A 10,819-nucleotide genomic window follows, 5' to 3' on the forward strand; every position below is an offset into this window, starting at 1 on the left:
CTCCAGGCCATGACAGTCCTACAGTGTGTCCCTTCTTTCCTCCAGGAGTGGGAAAAGAGGAGTCAGTGCCAGCCTGCACCTCCCCTTGGTGACCACTAGTCCTTCTCCATCTCCTGAGCAGGTTGCTGGAGCAGTGCTGTGGCATTCTGGGATCAGTGAGTGTCCTGAGGGTGGGAGAGAAGGAAATGCTCTTCTGTTGTGGAAGGAAGAGATTTCCCACTGGAGAAGGGGGAAAAAGAGCAGCAGCCCCAAGTCCTCATCTGCACACTGTTCTACAAACCAACATCTTCCTTGGCAGAAGAGGCCAGGGTCTAATCAGAACTTCTTGGCAAAGGATGAACAAGACAGCAAGACAAAGAACCCAACAAGCTTCTTTGCCTTCCCTACAGACTGAAAAACTCAGTGGCCTTTTCTAATTCCCCACAAATTATTCAGAAACTCAGCACTTAGTGGCTTGATTTTAGCATTGGATGCTCAAATGTTGCTGTTGCCCAGCATGACTGAGGTGGAAAGATGACTGGAGGCCATGAGACCTCATGCCCATGGAGCAGGTGAAAGTGCCTGGTAGGCAAAGCCTAATTTTTTTTTGGGGGGGGGAGGGGTGGGGGTGGGTTTTTTTCTTAAAACCCCATTAGACCATTCTGCTTCTCTGAGGAAGAAAGTAGCTTCTTTGAGAAGAGACACTTCAGGATGACCTAACTGTGGCCTTCCAGTACCTGAAGAAGCTGACAAGAAAGATGGAGAGATACTATTTACAAAAGCCTGGAGTGACAGGACAAAGGAAATGGCTTCCCACTGATGGGAGCAGGGTGAATGCTAGGATATTGGGAAGGAATTGTTCCCTGGGAGGGTGGGCAGGCCCTGGCACAGGGTGCCCAGAGAAGCTGTGGCTGCCCCTGGATCCCTGGCAGTGTCTCAGGCCAGGTTGGACAGGGCTTGGAGCAGCCTGGGAAAATGGAAGGTGTCCCTGCCCACAGAATGTGGTCCCTTTCAACCCAGGCCATTTATCACTTTGTAATTCATGGAAGGAGGGTGCCAAACCAATAGACTTCTTTTTATGATGGGGCTTTGCCTTCAACCTGTGATAGCTGCCAACACCAAAGGCACAAAACAAGCAGCACAACCCACAAAGCAGAACAAAGTCAGAAGTTTCTTGCTTCTCCAGAAGTGCCCGTGGGTGGGTGTCCTGCGCCCTACATACCTGATGTACAAACCTCTATTGTGTAAATAAAGGATGGGATGAGCTTACAGCAGAATTCCCAACTGACATCGGGTTGGAGAGGGAGGAAAGAAATTATAAACCTCCCAAATTACAGCCCCGCCAACGCATTTCGGATTTTCATTATAAGCAAGACCACTCACATCCTTCCTTCACTTCACATCTGATTCACCAAACCAGGAAGCCAGACTAAGATGTTCTAGCTGCAGCCAGAGGAAGGCCCATGAGAAAGGTATGTGATAAATCCACTTGGAGGTTCATCTCTAATGCAGCTAAACAAGATGTACTGAGCATATCCTGCTGTGCCTCTCTCCCCTGCGCTGACACCGCAGTGCCAGGAGCCCTCACGCTCCCAGAGCTCTTCCCTTCCCTCCTTTGCTCCGGTGGCTCCTTTCCAGGAAAAATAAACCTAGACAGAGGCCTTAAAAGCTGAGTTACCCAAGAAGCTCTAGATAAATCAAAGGATTTATTAGGATTAGTTTCACCTGACTTGCAGTGGAATTTCTTGTCATGAGAAAAGCCAGAACTGCCAGTCAATGTACAGCACTTTTATGACATTCCAGTCTGGCTGGAAGTAGTTTCCTCAGCTACATTCCCGAGGTGAGTAAATTCTTTATGGTGTAAGTGGATGTTTTGCTTTTATTTATAAGTTATTAATGATTTTATACTTTTTGTTATTGTTTTAAATTACAACAAAATATTTTCAGAACATACAGCTCCAGCAAGAAGTCTAGATGTGATATGGATTGTTTAACAAGCTGAAGCAAAAATACGGGGACCAGAAAAATCTATATTTTAAATAATCTGCTTATATGTAGGCATAAATAGATACATATGTTTTACTTTTAAAATAGCTGCACACTTTGGTTGAAGCTTGAAGATTACAACTACTCACCATTTTTTGTGAAATATAAACTGAATGTATTAAAAATGGAGACAAGTTTTCATTAAATTAAAATATTAATTTCTTCAATTGTCATTTATGGGCAAGACAGTGTTTACTTTCTGCTTTTTAAATTATAAGCTTGCCTTTAGATATTGGACAGCTAAAGTTTATGAACATCTTTTCGTATGAAACATAGTTTTACTTCTTACAGAGTTTTGTCACACACCAGCCTCAAATTCCTTATATTATGGGGGTAGAATAAGTAGGTTCTTCCTTGTTGAGGGTTTAGTTTTCTGTTTAAGGAGAGATTTCATTGAATGTTGAGCTGAGTTGTTTTAAACCACTTCCAAAATTTTGTTACTGTACCAGCAACTCTTAATAAATCCATTAAGATGCTGCAGCATCATATATGTTCAGATTTATACAAGATGTTTTTATAATCTACAAAGAATTCTGAAACCTCTAAACACACTAATAGCATTAACAAGGATCAGATGTCCACTGCTTTTCTGATATAGAAAATAAAAAGGTGGAAGTTGTGAATATTTGAAGAATTCAGTACCTCGGTCTCTAAATCCGCTAACAGGTTTCGCGTCCACGCCATTTGTGGCTCTTGCACGAGCGCTGAGCAAGTTTTGCACTTACAGATTAATTCTAGCAAGTTTCTGAGACCTTTTTCTCCTTTGGTGAGGGAGGATGGCAAGCCCAGATAATTTTTTTGTAGGGTAATTAGAGCACAGATCTTCGTTTCCAGTATCTTAATTTTTAAATGGTAGGAAAGTAAAAACCAAAATAATTGTTAAAATAAAAATGGGTTGCAATGCTGGTTTTGTAGTGGATTTTTCCCCCCTCCATTTCAAACTCCATTGCAACAAAAAAAATTGTAGTGGTTTATCTCAAAACACACAGCAGTACTACTGAGAAATTTTTGATGCTGAAGAAATGGCAATCATTACTGAATATTACAGGATACTTAAAATCCTTTTCTGTGATTAGTTAGAATACGGCTGTAGCAGAACAATTAAATTTGATTTAGGATATTCCAAGATCCCAACAGTACTGCCTGATTTAGTGTTCAGATACATCCTTTACAGCACAGTAACTCACTAAGATATGAAAAAGGTTATGAACATAACATGAATTAACAGAGCTATGTATGCTGGATGTAAATTAGCTATTTAATGGAAATGTTGGGATTTTTTAATTGAGTTGGTCATGACAACCATTACAGCCTGCTCATTAGAGCAAAGAATAGAAGAATTTCACATAAAATACTGAAGCACTTAGCAAACCTCATTTTCTATCTATAGAATATACATACATAGTGAAGACATTTGACATTTTGAGCCAGAGTGATGCACTAGGTTTTGCAGTAATCAGAAATACAGCAGGTACTTCACAGAGTAATAGAAATTCCTTCCCTAAAAACATTTACAATTTAAAGTCCTGAAAACATTACTGACAATAAAAAGTACATTTTCCACCTTTCAGTTCACTTTTCCATTGCCCCTCTCTTCCCTTCATTGTTCCTAATGCTCTACTCTTGCTGCCTTTATTCTTCAGGCAAGTGAATAAACTTTGAACTAAGAACACATCCTCTACAGTTTTTCCTTTTTTTTTTTTTTTCCTGAAAGCAGGATCAAGCCAGACAAGTTTATAACACAAATTTGAAACATTCAGCCTTCTGCTAAAACTCTTACTGATCAAGTATGAAAGTGAAAGGGAAGGTTAGGATTAACTGTTCATGGGCAGTTGTCATTATTAAATTACTTCCATTGTCAAATAATGAAAGGCATTATGGATAAAGCTTTTCAATAAATACTTTACCTATAATTGTTCCAACCCAAAAGCTCTGAAATTTTCAATATTTCCATCATCAATACACTCTCTCTATTTCTTTTCTTAAGGATTTAAAGTATTTTAATTGCAAAACAAAATCTTATCTCATATTGATCATAAGGTTCTAAAAATGAGGGTGACGGGGTAAAGAAATTAAGCCAAATCTGGTTGAAATATTTTAGATCATCATGAGACTGAAAGACAATTTACATTGAAAAGGAATGGAAGAAGATGGGGAAAGAGTAACCAGAAAATATCAACAGGGAGTGGGAGGTTGGGAGGTTTTATGTGCATAAACCCAGCAGTAAATCCAGTACCAACCTGTAGCCATGTGGATTTCAGACCTTTTAACTGCTTCTAGTGAAACAGCATCCTTTGATTTCACAGACTTTCAGAGCAACCATTGGACACCAGACCTCTTGAGCCTAAAGGTAAGACATTCTCCTGAATTACACCAAAATGCAATGCAACAATTCACAATATTTCACTCAAAAGCATAAATCGGTTTGGTTTCACTTTCACTTCATGTGTCACTTCTCCCACTGCCAACATTGAGGTTTCTCTAAATGGTCTCCAAACATGCCCATCTTCTCTGTTACTTATCACAGGGAAAAAATAAAAATTATAGCAGTGCAACTCTGCAGAACCAGCAGCAAGAGATGTGCCACTGGAATAACAAAGGTCTTAAACTGCTTTTTGCTGACCCTTGCAAAGACAGATGTACATAATCAAATATCCCAAATTTCTGGGATATTTGTTACATCTACTCCCATGCAAAAGTAAGAACCAATCAGATATAACCTGTTTAACTAAGTTGGCTTCTTTCAAGAGGGATGAGGAGCTCAGATGTAAGAGGATGGGAGACCTCACTGAGTGCTGGTAGCCCTTCTGCAAAGGAACTCTCATGACTCATTGTATTGTGCAAACCTCATCCTGTCATGATGCTTCAGACCCTTCATTCCACTATTTTTGGTTGTTGTTATCAATTTTCACACTTACGGATAAGGATTTTCTTGACAGTGATAATTTGCTCTCTTTAAAATATTAGGTGTAAAATCTGCAAATTTCTATTCTGATGTTCCTTCAACTGAAATGCTTTTGCTGTTTGGTAGCTATTTCACATTTGCCTTCCCAAGTCTCTAATGAATGTCTGATTTGACACAGCACTGGCTTCAGCTGATTCTCAGGGCACTAGGACCCCCTTGGTCAGTCATTCTTGTTGAAGGTGGAGGCAAAGAATGGATGATGGACTAGGGGGTCTCAGGGTCCTCTGCTGGAGGACCATGATTGTGAGAGTGATCAAATCCCAGTTGATCCTGAAATTGTGCGGAGCTGCTGTCCCAGCTTGGTCCCTAAAAATCAACATGGCCTGATGGGATTTGTCAAAAAATCTTCAAAGAGCTGTTAATGTCATTGTAAAGCCTCTCTTGATGATTTTTGAGTGATTTTGGGAATCCAGAGAGGTCCTGGCCAACTGGAAGTTGGCAGATGTTGTCCTGATTTTCAAGAAGGGCAAGAAGGTGGACCCTGGAAACTTTGGGCCTGCCAGTGTGCCCTCAATGCCAAGTACAATCATGGGAAAAGGTTATTCTGGGAAGTATTAAAAAACAGCTGGAGAACAATGCAGCCATTGGTCACAGCCAGCATGGCTTCATGAAGGGAAAGTCCTGCTTGTCCAACCTGATTTACTTCTATGCAAGTATGGAACAACACCCAGTTAATCTAGGGAAGCCAGTAGATGTAATTCTTTAGGACTTCAGCAAAGCTTTCCATACTGTCTCTCATAGGATTCTTTTGGGCAAAATGTCCATCCCACCACTGGACAAACACATCACAGGGGGGGGGGCGGGGGGCGGTGAGCAATTGGTTCATGGGTTGGGCACAAAGGGTGACAGTGACTGGGGTGACATCAGCCTGGCACAGGTCACTTGTGAGGTTCCAGAGGGCTCCATCCTCATCCCTGTGCTCTTCAACACCTTCATAAATGACCTGGATGCACGGCTGGAAGGGAAACTGAGCAAGATAACAGATGATGAAAACTGGAAGGAGCTGTTGACTCCTTTAAAGAAAAGGGAGGCCCTTCAGGGAGACCTCAACAAGTGAGAGAACACGTAAAGCTCAACAAGGGGAAGTGGCCAGTTCTGCACCTGGCATGGGGTAACCCTGGGTGTGTGCACAAACTGGGCAATGAGATGCTGGAAAAATCAGCTGCAGGAAGAACTCCTGGTCAATGGCAAATTGGATGTGAGTCAGCAGTGCCCTGACAGCCAGGAGAGACACCCCTGTCCTGGAGGGCATCAGGCCCAGCATCTCCAGCCAGGCAAAGGACGGGATTGTCTTGCTCTGCTCTGCAGAGGCTTCATCTCCAGTCCTGAGGTCAGTTTGCACACCACAATATAAAAAAAGACATTAAGCCCTTAGAGAGCATCCAAAGGAGATCATAAAGATGGGGAAGGGTCTGGAGGAGTTGTATGAGAAGTGGCTGAGGGTACTTGTTCTGTTCAGCTGGAGAAGAAGAGCCTGATTGGGGTTTTCAACATCCTCATGAGATGCAGCCGAGGGGCAGCTCTGATCTCTGCTCTGTGTCAGTGAGAGGACCCAGGGAATGCTTGGAGCTGTGTCAGGGGCATTCAGGCTGGATTTCAGGGAAAGGCTCTTCCCCCAGAGGGTGCTGGCACTGCCCAGGCTCCCCAGGGAATGGGCACGGCCCCGAGGCTGCCGGAGCTCCAGGAGGGTTTGGACAGCTCTTCCAGGGATGCCCAGGGTGGGGTTGTTGGGTTGTCTGTGCAGGGACAGGAGCTGGGCTGGATGATCCTTGTGAGTCCTTTCCCAGCTCTGGATATTCTGTGATTCTGTTCTATGGCTCTATACACAAATATTTTAAGTGGAGGACTTGCATCGCACCTGGGTCTAGAGCACAGCGCTCTATGTGTTCTTATATAGATTTTATCTTTGTCTAGAAACCTTGTGTAAAATAAGATAATAATCCCTGGCCTGCTTATTTTCTTCTACTATGTGATCCCTGGCTTAGACTGAACTGTTTCAGAGATGTGTTTGATCTCCATTACAGTGGTTGAGAATCTTGAAAGCCACCAGCACAAAATCATCTCTTAAATTACTCACAGGTCTTGTTGCTTCTGTCCTGCTTTGACTAGCAAGCCCTTCTCAGATGGGGCTGATTGAGAAAATAGGAAGCAGCTTCACAGCACGAATTATTAATTGTCTCAAGAAGCATAGGTGATCTTTGGGGGTGCTGAACCAAATTATCCATACCTTCTTTGGATAATATTTCAAGCCAATTACCCAGAGTTTTCACCAATCTGGGTATCAATTTCATCTAGTTCTAATCAATTAGAACTTTTGCTCTTTGGCTTTGTTTATTTCAACTGTAGTGAATTTCATATCTGAGTTAGTGCTGGGTTTATTTACATCACAGCAGGCTCACTGGATGACCAGGACAAAATGCTTCGTAACTTGATATTGCACATTATTAATGCTGTCATTCGATATTAGAGGATGAAAGAAAGTGGTTACTAAGTATAGAGGTTTGAGAGCTTGTTTTTCTATGAGAAGATTTCAGCTTAGATTTAAAAAAACACACAAAACCAAATCTCAAAGCATGAAAATGCTGAAATTTGACTTTGCTCTGCCAGGGTTTCCCATCCTTGCACTGTTCTGCTGCCCAAAGACTTACATTCTTTTTCCTCTTAGGACTGAGCAGCAAATCATGTGAAATCTGTAACTGTCCCTTCAGATGGTCCTTCCATTAAATACTTTTAGATCATCTGCTGATATTGGCATGTCACAGAAGCAGAGAACCTTCTGCCTACTGAAACCTGTAGCAGACTTATAAACAACAGTATTTTTAACTTTCTTATTTATATATTAGAAAAAAACACCTTTTAAGCCAAGATGGGAAAGTTTTCAGAATAGCAATGTTTTCCCAATTAAAGCATTTACAACTGAGATTAAAGTTTAAAAATTATTAATAAATTAGATTCTTGCACTGTATACAAATGCAGCAAAGGACGGCCCAGCTGCTTTCTGTCACAGGAACATGATTCCAAAAATCAGAGAGGTTGCTGAAAGAAGTCAGATCTCATATATCCATGAAAAACATTAAATCCTTCTACAAGACAGTACAAGGTCATTAAACACATGATCTATAACAATGTGCCGACTATTCAAAGGGCTTTGCAGATGAAGGGTGCACACTCACTCTGGTGTGACTCAAACACACCCTATATGTACCCAGATCCTTGTGGGGACTCTTCTTTCTCAACCCATTCCCAATGCCAATAACTGCATCTGCAGGGAGGAGGTGGCACGAAGGAGTCAGAGAACAAAGAGTGGTGGGAGGGCGTGGTGAGGGAGCCACAAGAAACTATGAGAAGATGGAGAGGTTGACAAAATGGGGGGAATTGAGAGAGATCAAAAAGCATGGATATCAGGAAAAATGAGGTGGATAAAGGAAGGACAGATAAAGACAGGTGGATAAAAGAGAGTGTAAAAACACATCAGAGATGAAAGGAGACTTGGATGGAAAAATGGGGGAAAACAAATACCACAAAGGAAAATATTCATGTACTGAAGAGGAGGAAGAAAAGCCCAGATGTGCTAACTATGGAATAAGGGGAATAAGAAAAAGCAAAATACATTGATTTTGTTGTCATGCAAAAAAATGGAAAATAAAAAGAACCAAATAGGGAGAAAATTAAACACTGACTGAGATAAAGCCAAGAAAAGAGGCCCAAATGTGCTCACACCCCAAATTTTTACAAGACTGGTAGAGTAAATGCAAACCAGGTGTTGTGCATCATGTATGACCCAAAACACAGTCTACTGTGACAGTGGAGTTTCTTTACAAAGCAGCACAGAACAAATCCCTGGGATTTCTTTCTCTTTTAAATGAAAAAATTAATTGCATCCCATAAACTGCAATATAATGAGATGTAAATTCAGGGCCTCAAAGCTGGAAGGTAAGCTAAGAACAGAATTTGGCCCTAATTTAGATAGCAGCAATGTCTGAAAAGTAGGGAGTTTTTAATGGGAAATTTAGACTAAGCTTTTAACTGGTATTAAAAAACCCCAAACATTTTCAACATGAACTGTGAAATTGCACTTTCAAAAGGAAGGCTGCTAATGCTGTAAATTCCCCTGCAGGTATCAGCAGGTAATTCTGTACTTGAAATGCTTTCAGATGAAGGATTTGGTTGCTGTTAAAGCTTTTCATGTGATAAATGCCAGTTTCAGAAACTAACATCCCAAGCCTCTGAAATTCAGCTAGTCCTACCAACGTACCCCATTTCAAACCCATCACCCTACAAAAGTGTAGCAGAGAACAAGGGAAAATCATCTCTCAAGAACCTCAGAAATTCCGTATGTTCATGCAGGTCTGTGTCCCCCTGCTGTTCCAGGTGTCTTCACACAGCTCCTCTGAGAAGCTGCTCCCAGCACCACTCAGGTATTTTTCCTCATCAGCTTCGTCTCCACCTGGTCTCTCAAACGTTGCTTCTCAAGCACTCACAGAAGTCCCCTTTTGTCCCCAGTATTTCTGGTGGCTGCACACATCTTTCCTTCATGCAGGAACTCCATTGGTGGGTAATCCCTAAGTAACACAGGATCCAGGTTAACATTGTGGATGCTTTTTAGAAAAAAACACTGTGTATCTCCTTTAGCAGATGTTCTGCACTCTAAAACATTGCAACATCGTAAACTGCTATTACCTTCAATCAGAAGTAGTAAAAAAGAAAATAAACAACTTTAGATATTTACAGAACTATCCAGTCTGGGGGATTGTAAGAACTGGTTCCTGCTCCAAGGCAGCAATTCCCATGGCCCTATGTTTCTTTGCAAATTTTTCAAGTCTTGTAAAGTCAGCTCGTGTTACCTTTCTATCACCTTTCTCACCTAAACTGCCGCAGTGTGGGAGGCTGAATGAGAGAAACAAAAAAAGTAATAAAAAGACCTTCCAAAGAGGCATTTTTCCTACCCCAGAATACTCTCAACGAGATCCTCAGCACTAAAAAATACAGACTTGCTAATAAGACAGAGAAATGCAAGGGGGCTGCAGTTTTATTTCATATCAGAGCTTCAACCCTTCAATCAACTTTTATTATACAACCACTCTTGTGTTACCCCTTTACTTAGAGAGGCTGTTATGTTGCAACGTGGGTGTGGACTCTCACAGAGGACAAGCAGGCAGCAGCAGGGTCAAACATGGAAAGCTTCTTTATTTTTCTGATTTTATTACTTATATACACTTTTTACAGAGGGCCAGAATTGGCCCAAGGAGGTTACAACCTCCTGACTCCATTGGTCACTGTGACCATCAGTCAAATTCTCCTCTCAGAGAACAACTATGCAAAACACAAGATAAATTCTAAAAATACATATTGTTTACATTAAAGCAGTGTGAGAATCAGGCTGCAAAGATTCAAACACTTGAAAGCAAGAAAATCAGGGGCGACACTCTTGAGGCTGTTAAATCAAACTTAATCATTCATCATCATTCCTCTTCCAAAAAACCCCATTGCTGTTTTGTCATTCCTTCCAGTCTGAAGCTCTTGGTGCCGCAGGCTGCAAACACGAGCAGTGCTGTCAGCAGCTAAAGGAGCTCAACCCTTCCTTGTTTCTATCTCTCCCCTCACAGAGAACTCACCCAAAGTAGGCATAAAAAGCCCCAAAAGCTCGACCCTCATGGCACACATGACATGCACATGGCTGCAAAATGGCCAACAAAAAGTATTAATATACTATGGAGATGTATAATGTAACCCTTGAAATTATAGAGGGACATTCGATTGGGTTTGAACAGCTGCGCCCACATTCGGGTAAACTCATCTGGTCTTTGTACATGCCTTTATCAAGCTTGA

This window comes from Zosterops lateralis (assembly GCF_965231275.1).
Source record: "Zosterops lateralis genome assembly, chromosome: 16".
Lineage (NCBI taxonomy): Eukaryota > Metazoa > Chordata > Aves > Passeriformes > Zosteropidae > Zosterops > Zosterops lateralis.